Source organism: Vanessa cardui, chromosome 17, assembly GCF_905220365.1.
Source record: "Vanessa cardui chromosome 17, ilVanCard2.1, whole genome shotgun sequence".
Lineage (NCBI taxonomy): Eukaryota > Metazoa > Arthropoda > Insecta > Lepidoptera > Nymphalidae > Vanessa > Vanessa cardui.
Genome location: NC_061139.1, coordinates 2,559,674 through 2,583,009, shown reverse-complemented (window position 1 = coordinate 2,583,009; position 23,336 = coordinate 2,559,674). Strand labels below are relative to the sequence as shown.

General features: G+C 31.0%; 1 protein-coding gene across 1 annotated transcript in view; it reads left to right on the top strand.

The window, feature by feature from the left end:
- The first annotated feature begins 10,377 nt into the window (after positions 1-10,377).
- The window catches only part of LOC124536908 (SH2 domain-containing protein 4B-like), a 41,136-nt gene continuing 28,177 nt past the window's right edge, over positions 10,378-23,336 (top strand). The window contains exon 1 of the mRNA XM_047113573.1: positions 10,378-10,655. The gene's annotated coding sequence lies outside the window, so the exon portion shown is untranslated. The remainder of the gene's footprint in view (positions 10,656-23,336) is intronic.

Genomic DNA, 23,336 nt, shown 5'->3' with positions numbered 1-23,336 from the left:
TGCTGTCGGCCATTTTATGAGTGTTATTCACTTAATTCCGCCGTATTTTGACAGTAACGCCTTTTGTTAACGTTCCGTATGTGTGTAAAAGTAAAAAATAAACCTTTAGGTAATTTAAACTTTGAAACTAATCGTAAAATTTCGCTTCTTATTATTTAAACAGTTGTATAAACTGATACAAATTCTATTGCTCATCGTCTATTAAGAGACTTAATAATAGTAGGAAAATATATTATATTCTTGTCTTCAGTACAGTACAGTCTTCCTACTGATGTATCACTAGGATAGAATCGAAATAGGTATCCCACAACTTAATTAAAAATATGCACATATTATCTTTATTTAAAGGTTAACTTTTGCTTAAGAATAAAAAGTTTTATTGGACATTTTAGAGTCATGTGAAATGCTCAGAACCGAGATGGTCCAGTGGTTAGAGCACGTACATCTTAACCTATGATTGCGGGTTCAAACTCGGACAAGCACCAATAAATTTTCATGTGCTTTATTTGTGTTTATAATTCATTTTGAAATCGGCGATGAAGGAAAACCTCTGTACCTGCATCTGACTAATTTCAACGAAATTCTGCCACGTGTAAATTCACCAACCAGAATTAAGCCTACCAACCCACAAAACAATAATGCAGATAAAAAATATATCCTAAAGAAAGAAACAAAACTTATCTTTTAATAATATTAGATTGATTTGAATGTATACTGCACGATATGGCATTTCCTTTGCAGTTATATTATGTATTAATGTAATTCTTTATGTATAGCGTATTATGCTTTAGGGTAATGTTAATAAGGTTCGTTTTGAATAATTTATGAAAAGAGGTTTAAGATGTTTTGATTTTGATACTGGTACAACAAACGACGGGAAGTCACGTGTCACGAATGCCTATAAATTACCTAATTAAAATTTTATTGTACAATCTTAGTAATATTATGCTGTATTTTGAGCAGAAATTCGTTTTAATTCGTTAAAATATAAAAGTATTATATCAAATATATTTTGTAGTATGTTCTTAAAAAGTTCTTGAATTATAATTTTAATGTATTGATCACTACATAGTAGGTATAAGACATGTCGCTTACCGCTGTCTGTGTCTATTATTATATTGGAATTTGATGCGACGTTTTTTTTGTCGATAGATTGATTCAAGTGGAAGTTTTATATGTGTAATACATGTGCAATATAGTAGATAATACTGATCATTTAGAGATTTCTAATTATGTTCCAAGAAACAAATTCTGTAGTATATTTAGTAATCGCCATTGCGCCCGTGCGAAGCCGGGGCCGGTCGCTAGTTAGATTTAAAGCAAGCATGGGCTCGGTATAGACTCTCGCTGTTATACATACGTCACAGTTGAAATAACAATGTACTGATTATGTTTTTTTTTTCTTTTGACTATTACGTAGCGTAGTATTCACCGATTGGTTGATATTTTTACCACTTTTCCTTTGCCTATTTGTTTGATGGAGAATGACAAAAAATGTCTATGATATATCCGTTTAAACCTTAAGTCAGGGTAAGAAAAGTTTCGTCACCAAAGATCTATTGTCGTGTACTCAGTTTGGGCGGTAATCTGTTTTACCAATTGATAACATTGTCATTGTCATTATAAGTCACATCTAGCAAAGAGTAAAGCCCAGTACCCAATGAAAAAAATAAGATATAAGAGATAAGGAACAAGAAATAAGGTATTGCGGAATCAAGCAATGGTAGCACTGTTAATCGATTCATAATTTAAAAAAAAGGAATAATAAATAAGAATAAAATTTCCGTCGCGCTGGGAATTTGTTTCTTATTTCTTATAGCCAGCCAATCGTAGGGCATTTTTTAAACGAAGTGCCGTAAAACTAACAGCAGCACGTAACTAGTAGCAGCTATTCAACCGCTGATTGAATATTGTAGCCTATCGCCTATTGTGTTTTGGTTGCTGTGCTATTCCTTATTCCTTATTCCTTATCTCTTATTTTTTTCATTGTGTAATGGGATTACTATGTACTTAAGTTTAATTTTATATGCAGTTGTTAGTTTAGGGATTTAGTTTCAAAAGGTAATAAGAGTTGACGATTTCATAAAGGAATGAATTTGAAAACTGGCGAAGGTCATCTTACTCTGACTGTACAAACAAATTTCAAAGACAAATATAAATGGCGCCTTAGTCTGGTCTATGCATTATGCGTATATGTAAAGAGTTTTTGATGAACTTCCGGTATCTATAGTTTTACAGGATAAGAAGTAGAAAATTACCTTAAAATATTTAATATTTAATCTACATACATATGTATTTGTCAACTTCCACAGATAATCAACATTATTGCATTTAAATATGATCTATTTAAAAAGTATGTCACTTAATGATTGCAAACGTTATAGATAACATATTTATATTATGGTATATTTTATTTCCACATTGAAGATGTCACAATAATACATCTTGATTCTCGCAATGAAGCAATTTCATTCGCGTCAGTGTTGCAGGACGATTCCATTCGGTCCCGTGACATCAATTGCGCATGCGCAAATTCCATGAACTCAATCCAATGATTGACTTCATGTGACAGAATGTATATAAATAACAATATTGCTTACATTGATTTGTTTTAATGAGGCAAGGCATTAATTTGATGGCTGTTTTGAATGGTACAGATGCTAGAAAATTCTAATAAAAAACGTTGTCGACAATTGTTATAATTCTTCTATTAAAGAGATGACTTGATTATGTTCATTCAGCCAGATTCGAGCGCAAATTAGATGTGGACGATGGATCAGTAATAGCAAAGTATTTTATCGATTAAATTTAAAAATGTATACTAATATGAAGAGGAAATCTTTGTTTGTTTGTTTGTAATGAATAGGGTCAAAAACTACTGGACCGACCTACAAAATTCTTTCGAAAGCTACATTATCCACGAGTAATATAAGCTATATTTATGGCTTGAAAAGATAGGGAATCCTTACTTAAATTTAAGTAATGTGTCCCAAGCTGGATAAAAAGTTATATATATCCGTGCGAAGCAGGGACAGGCTAGTTTAGCATAATATTGCTCTAGTGTCATTAATGTAACTCAAAAAGCCTAAAAAATACAGAATTTCTGTCGAAACTTTTTTAACATAAGAAGTATCAAAATGAGCGTTGAATAGTCAAATAAAATGAACTAACTAAATAAACTAACTTTAATAGTTTACTGTTTTTGCGATTTCAACCGGACTAAAAAAAGATTGTTGGAAATTTCAAGCTCAAGGGAGGTAGGCAATTGGCAATATTGAACATCTACATAGATGGGTACCTTTTTATCTATAAGTCTAGAGAGGTAGCACTTGCAAATGACCCTAACGCCAAGTATATTCAAATCATTTTAATTAAACATTTTCGTATTACTTTATACAATAAACAATTGTAGTAAATAATTGTCCATAACGTGTAGTATCGTTTAAATTATTAATATTATGGAGGTCATAATTGATAATTAAACCATTCGCTACATTACATTAACTGAGTGAACAAGTGTGTCGAAAACTATTTGCGTAAATAAATACGCTGTAAAAATGTGCACGTGCTACCTGGAGGGAACTGTAAACATTAATAGAAATTTGTGTATTTATGTTTTTGATACAAGAAAAAGGGATCTTGCCACTTGTTTTTACTAAGACGCATGGAATAAGTCGTGAAGATTGTAAGAGACAATGACGTAGCTATCGTAGGGTCAGGTGGTGCAGTGCACCAGAGCCCCGGAGTTCAGGGGGCCCTCTAAACTAAACCTTAAGCTTTTGAAGCTAGAACATCACGTCTCTAAGCAAAAGATTGCTTATTTGGTATCTATAATTTTAAAGGGTAATTATTAGTTGGAGTAGTAGTAGTATTAGGAGAGTAGTAGAGGTGAGGGCTCGATTCTTTTTCTATGCACCAGTGCCCTTCCTCACCTAGCTAGGCCACTGGTAAGAGACCTAATAGACATTAGTTCCCTGGGAACGAGGACGGGCCCTAGTGTTGTTTTATTTTTAATGACAACGGTAAATTATGTTTCCTGGTCAAAGATGAGTCGAGTGAACCACCATATAGCACCATTAGTGTACATAGAATAACTGTTTACGATCGGCACCGAACGGCTAGCAATATTTGTGCTATATATCATGCTTGACTTTCAACGTCAATCTCACACTTTTAAAAGACATCAAATAATTTGTCATGTATCTATTCATTCTATTTCATTCGTTCTATATTGTCCAACAACAAAAACAACAGCCTGTAATTTTCCACTGCTAGGCTAAGGCCTCCTCTCTTTTTGAGGAGGCTTGGAGCAAATTCCACCACGCTGTTCCAATGCGGGTTGGTGAAATACACATGTGGCAGAATTTCTATGAAATTTGACAGATGCAGGTTTCCTCACGTTGTTTTTCTTCTCCGCGAAAACGAGATGCATTATAAACATAAATTAGGCACATGAATATTCAGTGGTGCTTGCCTGGGTTTGAACCCGCAATCATCGGTTAACATGCACGCGTTCTAACCACTGAGCCATCTTGCCTATATTGTTCAATCGTCTACAAAACATTAATTATCTGTTCGAGCATTTTAAGTGTTTTGTTACAATTACATATTTTTAAACGCAATCATTATTTAATTTGGTAAAAAAAATGATGTATTATTTTTTTAATTGCGCCTTGTAACGGGGAAAGTAATATTACGTAATCCGTCATTTGAGACTGATTATACTAATTAATTACGGTCCGTCTTAGAGAAACTAGGTAACTAATTCGTCTAGATTATAACGAAAACTTCATGTATTTTAATTGTGTTTATAATTTTCAAATTAAATATTTTGTTATCTATTTTTAATACAGATAAAAATAGTATACATATAAAATTAAATTTTTGTGAATAGATATTATATTACGCTTAAAATTTAAAATATACTTTATTCAATTAGGCTTTTATAAGAACTTTTGAATCGTCATTTAAAAACTTAACAAGATACTACCGTTGTCTTAAATTTTAAATAAAACTAGTTATAACGGATTTTAATCGCGTATATTAATTATTTTGGACATCCCGACGTTTCGAGCACGGGTAGACCCATGACCACGAACACTGTAAAGTGCTAGTAGAGAAAAAACGGCAAGAAACTCAGTAGTTCTTTTTCAATATTTAAAAATATACTTATGTTAGTTAAATACAATTGTATAGTAGGTATGTATCCTCTTCAAATAGTCTACAAACTGGCGTTATGATTCTACCGAGTGGTTCAAGCTCGTCTCGGAAGGTACCTTCAGGAATATTACCACTAAAGAGTTGTGATTTGAATGGTAACTTAGAAAGAATAGTTACCGTCTAAGATATCAACTACGATAAACAGGCATATAATCTTAGCTGGTGGCACATTAAAGGTTTATAAACTTAATTTTAAAAGGCAGACCCGTTATCCGAGGCGTTTTTCTTGAATAGAAGTCCTTAACGTTAACTCCAAGCTTTTAGTGATCAAGGAATCTTGGAATACAACTCAGGTCTCATATCCCGAGAAAATAAAACAGAAATAAAGTATTTTAGAAATTTGTGTCAAAATTTTTATTGTTGGTAATAAATTGAATATTTCTGTTACTATCGTGTAATTCGAATGTTTGTTCTCAAAATGTGAAAGTTCGTTTTCGTACTAAAATATTTTGCCAACAATATTTCCTGTTCATTCCATCGTTTGCAAAAACTTATGAACTTTTGACTTTCGAAAAGTCGGACGACTTTTCTGTCTAGAAATTGTAACATTCTGAAAGGTCACTGAATGTAATGACTCTTCACTTTCACTTTTCACACATTACACATCATCAGCCCGTTTTTGTCCACTGCTGAACATAGGCCTCTCCAAGTGCACGCCACTGTGGTCTTTCTCCGACTACTCGCATCCAGCTCCTGTCTGCCGCCTTGCGTATATCGTCACTCCACCGTGCCTGAGGACTAATCACTATCGCTATATAGTATAAAACAAAGACGCTTTCTCTGTCCCTATATCCCTTTGGTATAATCCCTATGCCTAAATCTTTAAAACTACGCAACGAAATTTGATGCGATTTTTTTAATAGATAGAGTGATTCAAGAGGAAGGTTTGTGTATACAATACATGGACAATATAGTAAAGAAACACTGACGATTTTGGAAGTTTCTGATGTGATGTCGTAAATAAAAATATCTGTAGAATATTTAGTATCATAATTGAACCCGTGTGAAGCCGGGGCACTAAAAGATCATAAATGACACACTTCTGATCATCAATGATCATGATACTTCACTACAGATTCGTTAATTCATTAGGCAATTATCAAATTTCCTTACCAAACTTAACATTTCCAAATTTATTTAAGCATTTGTTTTATATCTGTATGCAGTTAATACTTCTCTTTTCTTAATGGCTTTTATTTATCCTTGTAATCTCAACTTGAACTTATTTTATATATATTTTTGTATAGTTTAAAACACTAAAAATACTAGAAACCTGTCTTAGTCGAAATATTACAAGTCATGCGAAGCTACAAATATTTAAATAAAGTAAAATCACAGACTAATTTTTACTTTCGTTAGTAAAACATCTTTAAACAAACAATGTCATTAAGTCAATAAACTTATAGTGAAATATTTTAAGAAACGTGCATTGAACTCCGCTTTATTAAAGCCATTAAACTTGCATTCCTTTCTAAAAATAAAATGTTTGTGATTTAACGAATTATAAAAATTTAATCTGTGATTATCTATGAATAGCATAAGAAATCCTAATCCTGTGAGCTGTTTTTCTTTTATAACTAACTAATTTTTTTTTTTGTTTCTTGACTATATTGTCCATACATTATATACAAGAAAACTTCCTTTCCAATCACTCTATCTATAAAAAAAAATCGCATCAAAATCCGTTGCACAATTTGAAAGATATATCTAAGCATACTAAGGGGCAGACAGCGGTGAGCTACTATGTTTTATACTATGTAATGATAATGATTGTCAATTTACTTTAATTTGTCGAAATTCATAATTGGCAGATAGGCTCTCAATATCTCTCATATGATTTTTACTTGATATATTAATAAAAATCTCGGAATACACTCATTATTTTATCCGTAAGAAGTTGATATTGAATTGTATTGAGTGTTAACTTAAAAAGAAATATGTTTTTACAAATATAATTATAAATCAGATAACTTTTCTTTGTAATAGTTGATTGGTAATTTGATTTTTGGTTCATATCAAAAATTTAACAAGTCAATTCTGGTACTAGAGGCAGGTAAAGTAAAATTAAATTAATGTCGACCTGTTTACCTTTTTTCCGTTTATTCTTTTGCGAAATCAGATTAAAATGCATTGTAGTAAAATCTATGTAAGCGTTAGTACAAAATCACGTAGGCTACTCAGTGGAATTTGTGATGATGTTTATATAATTTAAAAATTATGAATAACAATTACAGAATTTTTATTACCTTATTATTACTAAGACTTTTAGTACCTGTTATATTTTTGTTGTAAATAAAAAAAAAGTTTTGGCTGTTTGATCTCATACCTCGCACAAAATTAAATAAAAAAAACACTTAAAAATAGAATTACATGTCATTAAAAATAACCTTATTTATGTATTATTTTTAGTTGGTTAACTTTAAAACGATTAATCTCTTTTTTAATGGCCGGAATGATCTTTAATAAGTAATCTTAGAGTGAAGAGAGAATCTTTAACTTGTGAATGCTTAAAATTTAAATTGACAAATTTAATAGTGAAAGTATGAATTATACGAGCGGTTGTTATCGTCATTTCATATCTTAATTCAATACAGATACGGTTCAATATCGTGTAACGAATTAATTCAACAACTAATGTATTATACTTTTTATGTAAGAATTATTTAATTCATCATATTCGGAAAGTTAATTCATTTCAATGTAATATATCATTTTAGAATATTATAATTTTTTTATTTAAAAAAAAGTGTGAAAAATTATTTTACATATAAAATATTAATTAGGGTTAAAATATTCGAAGCATACATAATTTATTGACTGTCATGACATAGGCAGGTAAATATTTAGGTGGTACTCTCGATGGTATGTGGTACCTTCACCGTAGACATTGGCCTGCAATATAATAGGTTGGGGAAAAAGTTTCTTCGTATTTTATATGAAAGTATGTAGGTGCCATTTTGTTCCATAACTTTTTGCCATCTTTTTGGTAGTGACATGATCCCATTGCTGTAAAAATTTTGGGGCTTCTGATCGAAAAACTGCGACAAGTGGTTTTGGCAGTCCTCTCGTGATGTTGACCTGACACTGCCTAAGGAATTCTGCAGAGACCGAAACAGATGAAAATCTGAAGGTGCAAGGTCAGGACTATACGGCGGATGCATTAATACCTCCCAGCCAAACTCTCGTAATTTTTGTTGAGTGGCAAAATAAATATGTGTGAGGTCTAGCGTTGTCATCAATTGTTCGCAATACAGTTCTGAATCGATGGTCCTGCCGGTCGGTAACAGCTCATAATGAATGATGCCCTTCCAATCCCACCATACACACAGCATTACCTTGTTGCGAGTTAATCCGGGTTTTGCCACAGTCTGTGAAGCTTAACCGGCCTTTGACCACGATCTTTTTCGCACGTTCTTGTCGTATTTGATCCACTTTTCATCACCAGTTATCAGCTTCTTCAAAATTGGTTCGGTTTCATTACGTCGTAATAAAGAATCACAAATGAGTACACGGTTCATTAGGTTTCTTTCAGTGAGTTCATGAGGCACCCATATATCGACCTTTTTTGTGTACCAAGCTTTATTCAAATGAGTCAAAGCCGTTTTGTGGTCAATTGCCAGTTCTTCAGCTACATCGTAACTACTAATATGCCGATCTTGCTCCACTTTTTCAAAAATGGCATCAATTTTGTCCGTAACAGGGCGACCAGAGCGAGATGCATGCAAAATTTCCGGCTTGAAAACGCTTAAACCACACTTGCGTTACTCTTACAGATAATGCATTAGGTCCATAAACATCACAAATTTTTTTCGCGGCTTGAGTTGCATTTTTACCTTTTTTATTGTAAAATTTTAAAATGTATCGAATTTCTTCTTTAGATTCACTCATTTTAACAACACGAAAAACAAATGAACATCACACAAATTCCTAATTTGAATTTGGAAGTGCCTTCTTTAAAATTAAAACTTTTTAATGATACCAAAACCAGCCAGATACAAATGGTATAGCCAAAGACATTTTATTACAAGTTCATACATACTATATGCGAAAAGACTTTTTCCCCAACCTAATATATAAGCCATTAAGTCATGCGGACAATGAGCCGCCAACCATGATCTAAGATAGTTATATAGATGTTATATCATTATACATACATATAATGGCATGGCATCCACCCATTTAATTTGAATTTGATGACATTTGGTATGAATGAGACTTGAACTCCAGAAATAGACTTAGGCCAATTTTGTTACCTTACAGATAATAACCAACACCTTAAACGATCGAAGCCGCGGGTGACTACTAGTAAGGTATACATTTGAAAAAACATTCCTCAACAAATCGACATTTAGCTGAATTAAACGTACAAACAAAAATCATAATTGAATACGCAATTTTTACACGTGTATCTTCATTGCTCTCGACACAATTATATTTTATGGGTCTTGAGTCGATTTGAAAAGTGCTAAGATATAGGTATATTATTTGGATATATTGCTGACAGGATCATTTGAAGTTGCGACATTGTTTTAGACTTTGTAATTAACTGTATTAACATCTGCCAATTTTATTCAGATTAAGTGAATTTTATTGAACTAGCAACAAAATCCGGCTTTGCACGGCTGTGGTTAATTTACTTAGAAATACATACTATTTTTGTGACCAGATTAAAAAAATATGTTTAATTACATCAGTACAAAATCAGAATTATATTACTCCTTACAGTACACACATAACAGCCATTCTGACATTTTGTGGGCAATTGACTGGGTTCTAATATAAACTATTATATTTACTTAAATTATACAAAATTATTTTTACGATAAAGTTTTCAAAATATGAAACCAGTTAAAAAGTTAGTAGAAATTATTGTTCCAATTTTGTAATTGAGAACTTAAAATTAAATTTCTATGTTCGTCGCGCCTTCAAAATAGTATACATTTTTTGTTAAATTCGTTAATTAATACTAATAGGAAATATTGTAACTTAGTATTTGTCTTGGTTTTGAGATATTTGTGCGCAGTTTCTAAATAGAATACCTAATGAAACATTGAACCATGTTTAATTGAGATGCAGTTTAAATAACATATCATGACAACTAATAATATTTTACGTTCAAATTTTATATCAAACTTTTTAAGACAAAGACTGCATGTGTCGAGAACGGTTCGGGAGATACGCGTCGCATTCTCCGATTTCTGAACGCGTCACTCGCGTCAGCGCCAGTCAGTGGAGAGCGCGCAGCCGCGAAGGACGCGTTGCGCGCGCTTTTTTGAATTTCGAATTTCACACAAATATTTTTTCTTTTAACAATTAAAAAAGAAAATAGGTTTCACATTACAAACACTCGTATAATTTGTGGTAGTGTTGTGATTTCGTGTATCGGAGCTTTGGGGAAAGTTTGGGACGACATTTTCTCCAGAGGCCAAAGTATTGTAAGTGAAAATTTTAAATTTCTTAATCAGTTTACGTTACCATTTTCTTGAATTAACATAATTTTAAATCAAACAAGTATGTAATATAAGGTAATATAATTATAAAGTTGTACTATATAATGTTATAAAACTTTACTTTGATAAATCAAGCATAAACAAAAACGTTAATAGAGTATGCATTTGTTAAATTAGAATTTGCTGTTTCAACTTGGTAATTAAATACATATTTAATATATTAAAAAAAAAATGTAAAAAAGTATCTGCGTTAAATTGAATTTAACGACCTCTTTGCGCTTTTATGTAAAATACTACCCGCATTTAAAAAAAGAAAAAATAAACAAATAAATCAGAATTATATAAATACAAAACAAACAATAATCAATTATCACATATAACACAACGCAATGTTTACTTAAAAATTACAGGGGAAGCACGATACTGTTTTTTTTATAATAAATCGTTACTTAAGCCAATCAATACATAATAAATTTTATTTAAGTAATCAAGTTTTGTAAACGTCATTATTGGGTAAATAAACATTATTATAGTAAGTATTCTAACTAAATTGTTTGCATTTTGATGTGGTTAAGTAATTAATAAACTTAAATTTATAAATGGAATAAGTTTACAATCGTTAATTTCGTTACTTAATATTTACTTTTATTATTCTGTCTCACAATCGCGAGTAGGCCTTGGACTGGTAAAAGATTTGTGGTCTAATTTTTTTTTATGTTAGATTATATAGATAATATTTTGTAACTGTATAAAAAACCATTACTTTATATTATTACTTATCTTTACTTTTTAAACATTGGACTTATAGTATTAAACCTTAGCCTTAAAATTTATTATAAATAAAGACAACGATTTGAATTTGGAACTTGATACTTGAAACATGACTCAGAAGTCAGTAAGTAACGGTCACAAAGAGTTCTATTGTGAGTAACGAGGAATTTATGGTATAGGCTTTAAGTGTGTGTTTAGGTGTGAATGTGAATTATAGCATTACCATTATGAAGATAGAGATAACGAACATGTTATTTGACTGCTTTTTGATTGAACGCAAAAGGCCTCACTTATAAACTTTGATTGAACAATGATGCCTCTCTTTCTGACATAATTAGTTTGACATTCGAGAGAAGAAGACGCAGGATTGTTTACGTTCTAATATAATTAGGGAAAGCAATTTTATATCTGCCAAAATCCAAAAAATCTCCTTAGGAGAGTTCGCCCCACATCGAAATAAAATATTTCGTTATATATTCTTTTTTTTAAATGCTTTTCTTCCCAGCCGAGTCAATGTAGAAAAATCATTAGTTTTCTATATTGTTTTGGGTTTGGGTGTGGTACCGTCGTTACTTCTGATTTTCCATAACACAAGTGCTTTAGCTACTTGCATTGGGATCAAGAGTATTGCATAAGATATCATTTTAGTATTTATATTATTATTGATTTTTATATATTTTTGGATATGGTTTGATTATAAAAGTTTTACTGCGGTTACGGGTAATTCTATAATAACTGAATAACAATAAACGATAATTTTCATATTTCTTTTGTTTGTTTGTTAAGATCTGCATTAACCGTCCGTCACCTTGGCATTATCAAACTAAAATCGTGATGCAACGATCGATCTGTATCGAGATGTAAATGGATATTGAAGATTAGATAAGTTTTATAGCGAATCAGATGGCAAAACGAGTTTATAGAATATCAGGCAGTAATTATAATCGAAAGTTACGGTCAAACTACCGTAATTGTAATCGTGCATTGTACGTATGTTGTTTAATAGAATTGTAGGGCTTTTCATTTTTATCGTATAATAGTTGAGTTCACGACTATGTACGCGTTTGAATTTAACAAAAAAGTTATTGTTATAGCCTTAGTTACTCCTTATTATATTAATTTTCTGCTAGGGAAAATCCCATCAAAATCGGTCCATATGTATCAGAGATTCACATCGACATTCCAGTTTATGTGTATAGATATATGAATGCTAATAAAAATGAGTTATTATTTTGTTAGAACCTCTTTGGAACTACCAGACGAATTTAGAACGATTATTTGTCTTTTGAAAAACGTAGGTCCTGAGAAAGGTGAGCAGAGCAGGAACGTTTAAAATGTGGATGAAACCGCGTGGAAAAATCATTTTCTATACGACTATAATCAAATATAGTAGTTGATACAATGCATGTGTTAAAAATAATATTAAATAAGGCTTATTAAATAATACATTATTGTATTAAAATATAAGAAAGTGAATAGTTCCTGTTTTCATAATTATTTACATGTATGCAGGATATGTAAAATGAATTTAATTTATAGTTTGTGATGTAATTTCGTTTGAAAGAGTCATTTTGTTTGATATAAATTCGAACTATTGGTAGTTTGACATAATATCATTTACTAAGTCTGTGTTAGAACCCACTCAAATTAAGTGTATTTTAATTTTAGTAGTATAATACATATGTAATCATAATCCCATTTACGTCTCACTATATTAATGTATATGTAAACATAGAAGTACCACAAAATTCAGAGTACGCATTCTTATCAAAGGGATACACTGATTAGATACTTGTGTTTGTTATAACACTTAATTTGGTACAATTATGTGCACTTAGTGATAAGAGATAAATTTGCTTTCCAAATTTCATGAACAAATTTTAGGTTAGGTCTGTTTGATAAGGGACGTGTTTCTCGCCTTGATAAAGTTGGATGTAGTTGTTATTCAAATTGATAGAATCTGTCAAAACGATCAGCTGAGACACAGTACGACTACATCTTAGATGTAGCATCGGCAAAATTCGTAAAACCGATCATAACCGAATTCAGTACGCTATCCAAAATTATCAATATTTATTTCATATGTGAATATGATATTTACACAAACGTAGTTAATAACTTGTAATATCATGTGACCTAATACATTCGTTATTTGGACACCTCGATTTACATGCACTTGCTTTCTCTGGTTGAACTGACGCGAGAACCTATAGCTACGCATAGCGTCGAATGTCGCGATAGGGAGCTATTTCTATTGGTTGTATAAATCGACAGTAATCTGTTTTATTGAATTTGCGGATCTACGTCTAAGTTGTGTCGAACTATACCATCATTCTGTAACGATAATATTAGAATACAGTTTTCAATCCCACACGTGTACCGTCGAAAAAATATAGGCGATATATTTTATGTGAACAATTGCCTCGCTTAGTCACCTATACTTGTATTTACGTTGATCCAAAACTGTTTACAGACACAATGTTTACAAACACGCCTCGCATTTGAAGATAAAGTCATAATACCTATAAGTCGAAACAAAAAAAAAATTGATTATGATTTCACAATGTTTTTTTATTATCTGTACTGTTTATATAAAAATAGAATTAATAATAAAAAATAATCATAACATAATAATAATCACAATACACTTTTTTTTTTAATTTTTGTGTTTACGTTTTTGTTCTTGGACCGTGTAACATGATACGGGTAGCGCTGGCAGTAGCGATGTTCGACACCATTTACGAAGGTCATATTTATTAGCCTACAGTTTACGCTCGACTTTCAATTTTCAACAAAACATTCCTTTGTTATGGGTTCAAGGCTAAATCCTTCTTAGTAATGACAATATTGTCCCTTTTTTATAATATTAATCCATAGCAATTTAATTTTATTACAATATTGTTTTATAATTAATTTGAAATTAGAATATAGATTATATATTTTTTTATATAAAGCAAGTTGAAGGAGATGCAGTTAAATTTTATAATATTATCAGTTCTTAAAAAGGAGGTTTTTTTAATTAATTATTTCAATTTAAAAATCATGTCGATTAATGCACACCGTAAACCGATAAGAAAATCTAGGTTTGTAAAAGATTACGAATACTTTTTTATTAGCGTGATTTATGATACTGAGAATTGTTTAAGTTGAAAATATTAGAATTTTCGAATAAAGAAATGCATTGTTATCTGTTATTTTTGTAATCGATATGTGTCGTATGATTGATTATATCGAAATAAAAAGTAAAAACAATATTGTTTATAATATTTGTGTGCATTATATTTGTATTTATTATATTTGACAGTGTGTCTATGATATATCGATAACTTATCACTATAAATCAATCTAGCATCTTGCTATTGTCTATTGTAGCAAGGTCTGTTTTCGGACGTTTGACAGTTCACTGTTCGAAATTTGAAAGTTAAAATATTTTTTCGAATGGTCCGAATCCCTTTCTTTATTTGTGTTTAAATGTCGAGATAATAAAGATCGCTTATAGAGATAATACAATAATTGTAATTTAAAAATATTATTGTTCGAACCTCGACCCTATCGCTCAACTTATGTGTAGTGGACACAATTCGAGATGAACTGAGGGGCCAAATATTGACTCATCTGGTTCTTTAACGTCCAACATTATAATTTATAGTAGTATTTAACCCGTTTAAGAACTAGTTCATTTTTTTTTAATTCGTACGGCGTAGTCTAAAAATAATTGTATCCTTTCCACGTATGGACCCGATTTTGCGCACTAGTTACTGAATAAAACATGTAATGATGTAGGTTTAAAGCTATATTGAGAACCCCACGATTTTATAAATTAAGTAGATTTGCCAAATACACATCCTGTTTGCAATAAAGTTGATGAATTAAATATAACAATAAAAAGTGTTTTAAAATGTACGTGAATACCTACCAAAATGTTTTGATGATTCGTTTTTATATAAGTTTTTTTACAACACTCAAACTAATTTATTTCACAATCATGCTTTACTTTTAAAATTAGTTTCAATTGTTTTGTTGCTATATTAAAAAAAATTAAAAGTAGGTAGATACCTGTAAATCACAAGTAACCGTGATCACCACCAATCAAATAAACCATTGCTTTAAAATAACGTTGAAAGGCGCGATAGGGAGCTATTTCTATTGGTTATATAAATCGGCAGTAATCGATTTTATTGAATTTGCCCATGCTGCATCTAAATTGTGTCGTACAATACATACTCATTTTTTTTAAGTAAGTGGCCGTGTCTTGGGCACAGACATTTTATCCAAAAATCAAGTGTCACGTGCGTTCGCGTGCTCCGTATTTCCAATCACGTGTTTATGTTAGCGCCCGTCACGCCACGCTTTCACGGGAATTGTCTTGCATAACATATCGAGTTAGTATCTCGACCGGGAAGTCGTCGTCTTGAATGCCAATGCCCCTCAACTTATTACATCATAATACGTATAATAAACGTATTTATGTATGAAACGTGATGTGTTACCAGTTTAAAAAAAGTCATCCAATTTTTTTTTAAACTGGTAACACAAATAGAATTGACAGTTAAACAACAAAATAAAAACAGATTACAGAGCAAATATACAACGTCATGCTAACTGAAATTCGTCTTACGATTAATGATACCTTCATTTGTCAATTGGCTGTCAATTATGGGATTTTTATCTCTTTTCTCTGCATTAGGAAATAGAAAAAATAAATGACGCGTATTCGCATTCTAAAGGTATAATAGATTATCTGTTAGTTTGATCGAAGAGCTTAATTAGAGTGCTAATGTGAAAGTCACAATTATAATTTTACCCATTGGCATGACTTTGTAGTAATTCTTAACAAAAAATGCGTAGGGAAACAACTTTTTCTTTACTCAAAAGCAAATGGTAACGTAACACACATTTTTACGTTAAAGTAATTATAATATATCATTTTAGTTGCTAAAATCAGAACATGCTATATATTACCTAATACAAATCTATTATTGGGGAATATGATAGGTTTGGATCACGCAAGTTTTTTTAAAGTATTGATACAAATACGTATCCAAAGTATAGAAATGAAACATATATTTATACGCATTAAAAAACGCCTTGCATAATATAAACATAAGGGAACGTAACAATTAATTAGTATTTTTTTTTTAAATTTAATTTTGTTTCGACATCTAAATAATTCAACTCTGCAATTACAAGCACTTTGAAGTCGTCAGTTTAAAAGATTTAAATTAAAATCATGCTTACCACCTACTTAGAATGTAGATTGAAAATAAACCGGCAGTAAATCCAGTAATTAGTTACTTTTTCATTAATTAAATAACACGTATTAATTACACACAATTACATTTATATAATAATATTATTTATATAATATACAATATGATTTTCATGCATAAAATCAACGAGCGCTCCACGCTTTTTATAATTTATAATTAAATATATAAAATAGATATAAATTAAGCTTTACGTAATAAGAAGATCGTCACCCAGGACTGTGTTTTCTAACCTCGTTACGTAATAAAACTAATTGGCAATTCTGCATTGAAAACTTTCCCCATTCACGATTTGAAAATCAATTTCAAATATATTGAATATTCTAAAGTAGGGTCTTGCAAACAGTTGTTGACATATTGTGAGACAATTTTATTCGTATTTACATTTGGTAAAAGTATTATTCATTAGACTTAATACGTGTTTACTCAGATACATCCGAACGTTATACAAGCTGCGTGTACGGACTTATCTATTATTTTTTTAGGGGTTGATTGGTTAAACAGTTTTGTCCTGGTCTTGTCGTGTCTGTCTCTGTCTTTCGATATCAAATCAACGATAACAGGATGAAATCAGTGTTGAATAGGTACTCGCTAAACAATGTTCGTAAGCAAGCATTTCAGATAATAAATGTCAATTGCAATTGACAGCGGCACAGATAAAATCACAGCGTTTACATATACATAATGTGATCGTTTTTATTTCTGCTCCAAATACTCATAACAATGGCCGATACTCTTATCGGTGCTCGCGTCATCAAATGGCAATAATTTAGTGCGAGAAACGCACGAGGCTTTGTTTATGATCACGTTTACAGCGAACAAGTCTGTTATTTGATTCATTGCAGTCCACCTAGTGTATGCTCGAAGTATGAACATTTAGAGTTGAGGAGACGTATCTCATATGGTCTCACAATTAGTTTCAATGGCGTTATGTAGTTTTCAAACATTTTTAGGAACACTTTTTATACACGTAGATAGTGCTCCTTAACCCTACACTCCATATATCGAATACACAATCATTTTTGGTGAGTTTCAAACTACATTTGTATAATATCCCAATCGGTGTTTGATATGTGAAAATGTTTTATCACCATACCCAATTCATAAATTTATGAGGCTAAAGGAATTATGTCATGAAATAAATTTTAATTTTACGGCCCGTCAAGTCCCTAATATCTGTTACTTATTATTATTGTCAGATAGATACGTCGAATACACGTCTAGACAGAATTCTGATAAAATTAATAATATGATATGTCCGAGTTTATGACTCTACTGTATTTACTTGAACTTTAATATTGTGACTCACGACTATTTTTAAATTAAATTGAAATGGCGGTTGATCAGATGGCTCGTTTTTTTTTCGTTATAAAAATACATATATAATATACTAGTTGTCGCCCGCAGTTACGCCCGAGATCCTGGTTATAAAGTGCAGGCATAAACAATTATAGCTATTCTTTGGAGTTTAAGCATGCTTCATACCAAAAATTCACCAAATTCAGTTCAGTAGTTTGGTCGTGAAAAAGCCACAGACAGATAAGCAGAGTTATTTTCATATCTATAATATTAATATAGCTTAGAGAAAGAAATTAAATATTTATTAATAATAAGAACATATATTAAATACTAAGTTCAGCCCGTTGCTTCCTTTACATGTGAGAGGGAGTGATCGGTCAGGTGTTAATAGTATTAAAAAGAATTTTTATCTATAATATATTATTAATACGTTTTTTATACAAAAGAAAAACAAAGTTATCTCACGATCGCACCCGTCACCAGCAAACGCGAGATGAATTAAAAAAAAAAAAACAACAAAAAGGTATGAAACTCCAGGTGTGCAATTTCCGGATTGGAGCACGCGATCTTCGATTATTAACGCATTATATATTCTGGTAATAAAAAAAAAACATGTTGTTGTTTTATATTATCGAAGCTTATGATATAAAAACAGAAACCGTGTTATTGTAAACTGTAATGATTGATAAATATGTAAACAAATATATTGTAACGATAGCGTGTTTCGTAGAAGAAATTAGACTATGTCATTATGAGGATTAGGCGATATCACGACTGTTTATTTCAAATTATCTTTAAAAACAATAAGTATTGTGTAGTTTTAATTATAATCGCGTCTTACGTTTGTTTATCGAAATAGGTTATTACTGTGACAGCGCAGTTGATGTCAGTCATAAGCATCCGATAATTACAATAATATTTTCGCGCGATCACATACTAATTTTTTTTTTTTTATAATGTTAACAAATTTATATTTTTATATATGTACATATATTTTAATTTTTGCTTCTTATCTATACAGACATGTTTTCCGCGCCTTTGGTGCTTATTGATCTTTTCTAATTTTTTTTGTTAGCATTTTTTTTATTATCTGGTATCACAATTTAAATTTGAACGGTAGTTTTTCGTCTTCTTGGGAATTAGAATTCTTTGGTTGGCCTAGATGTTGTTATACCAGTCTATTGTGTTTCTGCTATGGATCTCTATTGCTAGGTTGTAGTTCAGATAATATATTAAGTACTTGCTCTTGATGAGCTTGATACTAAGTCACGTTCAAATAGCTTAGAGGATATTGAATAAATTTCTTATAAATATCGAATGATTTTTGCAAGAAGTAACATACCTGTAACAACCTCACTATTGGGTTCTCTCTTGGGTTAAAGGTATTTTCTTTGTTTGAGGATTAGATTTGGAATCTTACTGCTATATTCGCTTCAGAGATACATGTGGTTCTACTCCTAAGGGATCTCAATTTCTTTATTCGTATTGAAATACATAAGTTCTTATCACGAATTTCATCGTTCCTAACAAACAGCATAATGTGACAGTAATTATAAGCGGAGATATTAATGCTACTAATGTTTAAAAGCCAATCGATCAGCGTGGCCAAGTGTTCCTAATGTTATAGCACATATGACGTCACAAGTTATTTAATAAGGCAAACAACACATCTAAAATAGTCTGTAGTCATTGTCCGCCAAAAATTATGTATAACGTTTATTTAAAATATTTAGGTGATATGACACCATTAGACTTTAAATATGGCGGACAATATATCCAATATGGCTGATGTTAGCTATAATAGTTTAACAAAGGAGGTGTTATAGCTATTTCAACTTATTAATTTCAAAATGCTTTTAAACCTACCGTTTTATATAAATACGTTCTATTCACAGTGTGATTTCACTTGAAATTAAAATTAATTGTTTAAACACTTTCGATGTTGTCTGATGAAAGTGAATCCTACGGATGTTACAATCGATGTGAGAACTTTGTATGGCATTGTTCTTATTTCGTGAAAAGCTTTTGTTTTTTTTTTTGTTTGGATAATCTTATAAATAATTACGTAATCATGGAAGATAATTGGTTTCTATAATTTTCTTTTCTAAATATATAGTTGTTGTAGTTGTTTTTCGTATTACATTATTGTTAGTTTTCAAAGGGCTTACAGACGCGTCTAATCTGAAACGATTCTCGACCTTATGCAACTACAGATTCATAGGACCTAGGTTATTATAAAATTAATTGGCTTTAAAGTCGAGACTTTCTTTTGGGATGTTGCAGTATTTATTTTTTTTGTGCGCTTCATTCGTTATTCCTGTGCCTGAAATTTTATTAGTGTTGGATTATGGAAGTTAGGAAATAGAGATTACACCTCTGTTAATATAATAACTACCGAGCTATCACCTACCCTCATATATTCTCAACAAACTTATATGGATTGCTTTGTTTCATTATATTGGATAAATATTTTTCTTTTAATGATTAAATAATTAAATATATTATTTACTTAATGAGTAACTATTATTGCTATGTGCTTGAACTGTCCGGACAGCTATCCAATTAGCCTATATCGCAAACTGACCAGACCAAAGGAAACGTCACTTACGTCCAAGATATCAACCAATAATTCAACTGCAAGTGTTTACAATCACGACAACCTTTGGCTGTTCATTTATTTTATAATAATTTTCAATTAAAATTAAAATACAAAGAAGGTTTTCTTATAACTGAATAAGGTTAGTTTTTAAAATGATTTTATTCATAGGTTATATAGCAAATATAACCTATGAATAAAATCATTTTTTTTGTTATACGTCAGATTACTTTTTTTGTTCCATTTGTTATCGTAACATTTGGTCCTTGGAGTAGTGGTGCAAAAGTCTTCAACAAAAGTATAACCTCTCCTTATTGCCTCCACTGGTGGCAGGAGGGCTGGTTCGTTTTTTGCCCAGAGGATCTGAATTGCGATTCAACGGGGAAATGCTGCTAGCATTCTTACCATTGCTCACGGTCAATATTTATACAGTACCTAATAAAACTTATTCCATTACAAAAATAAATAGGCTATATACCTACATAAGATGTTGTTACTTTAAAATTGTTTATTGAAATGAACTGTCGATCCAATAATGTTTAGATGGGTGAAAATACCGTTAAGCGTTTTCACTAAGCCGCCGTTTGTAGGGAAAGCGAGATCTCGTTGGTGTCAGATATAATTGTCACCTAACTTTCTTGACATGACGCATTTCTTGAGAGTTTTAGGATGATTCGTTATATTCCGACTGATATATTATCCTTTCGATTTCAATTTTATGAAAGTATGACACAACTTAGATGTAGCATCGGCAAAATTCGTAAAACCGATCACATCCGAATTAAGCACGCTATCCCAAATTATTAATATTTATTTCTTATGTGAATATGATTTCTACACAAACGTAATAACTTGTTATATCATATGACCTAATATACTCGTCAATTTGACACGTCGATTTACATGCAACCGGAGCGAGAATCTACATATAGCGACGAATAGTGTCGAATGGCGCGATAGGGAGTTCTATTGGTTGTGTAAATCGACAGTAATCGGTTTTATTGAATTTGCCGATACTACATCTAAGTTGTGTCGTACTATAACTGTTTCTTGCTTGGCTTCGCTTGTTTGATAAGCGAATTAGAATCGCTTTAAATTCGTGGTATAAAAACATTTCTGAATAATAAAGTAAACAATATTTAATAAAAGTACAAGTAGGTTTATAATGGTAGAGCATACTTCAGGCGGGTTTTCCCGTGTGTGTTATGGTGACCTCTTTCACTTTCCCATTATTCTTTTAAATTAATGTTGAGGTGAAACCGACAGCGTTTGTTATTGTAACACAATTCCGTCTCGATAACAATGACCACATTTGTGTATAAATTTAATTCCTCGCATGGAGTACGATGAATAGACCTTATGCTTTTATATAATACTAGGTCTACTTGCGGTTTTATCCATGCGAAAATTTTTAAACAAACTTCTAAACCCCGTTTTATTCCCTCAGGGTGGAGTTTTGTAAAACCCTTAGTGGGTGATTACACCCTATAAGGAACCTGTCAAATTTAAAGTTTATAGTTTCTGAAATTTTTTAGTATTTCACTTTTGTATATAGGTATAGATTACATTTAAATTATGTTAGTTTATGGGCTAAATGTACAAAATAGTATTTATGGACACTTCACCTTCACTCAAAGAGATTGATATTGACATAAGTGTAAACCATACCTGATACCTTAGTTTGCAACATTACGTATATAATTATTGTCTAGTGAACAATGTATGTTGAATTTCTCCCGAACAAAGCGATTGTCTCTTTCTGTTATTAGTAATTTTAAATTTACAAGAAGAAGACAACGCAATGTTTAACAATACAGCTTTTATTAGTGTTATTAAAATTAGTATAGAGTTTTAGAGGAGAATTGTAACTAAAGTCTGAGGCTTTATATTAGTATAATATTATTGAAAGGCGTGTTGTGGTTTATTTGGCAACAATGTAACGGTAGTTATAAATATGCGAGTTTTTAGGACATTTCACACTAACAAAAACGAATTGACGAATTCAATAACAAATGTCAAAAGTGACACTTTGTTTTGTATACATGTCACTTATGCCTTCCAGGTAACATATTGATCGCATTCTTGTAGTTTCAATTCGTATAGTTAAGGGATATAATCATTTGCGTTTTAAAACTTGAAATAAATTGTAGGTAAACGGTAACTCGAACACGTTAAATTATATATGTTACAGCAAATATAATAACGATACGCTTGTACGCATTTAAAATGGTTTATAAGTGTTTAAAATTATTGCACGTGCAAACATTTTTTTTTGATTATTTGGCTTATTGGCGTAGCGCCAATAAGCCAAATAATCAAAAAAAAATCTTTGTCTCAAAATTTGAAACAAATTAAATTATCTGTTATGTGATTTAATGTTTATTTAAACATTTATTTAATGATATTTTAAATGCAATTATGTAGAATAAAAAATATTACAAAATACTCACTTTTATAAGTTTCTTTTTTTCGTAAAAGTAAGTTAATATTTGGCAACATTTTTATGTGTCACTGATTAAAAAAAAACCGATTGTTGTAGTAAAATTTGATCATAAAATCGTCAGAGCGTGTCTCCGAATTTTCATAACAACTCGAAAATTTCTAAGCGCCATTGTTGATTGTTTTGTGAGAATATTGAGTGACCTTCTAATATCGCTTGTAATTGAACTTGAATCGACTACGGTTATTCGTTCTTTGTTTATATCGATAAAAACTCGATTTGTGTTATCCATG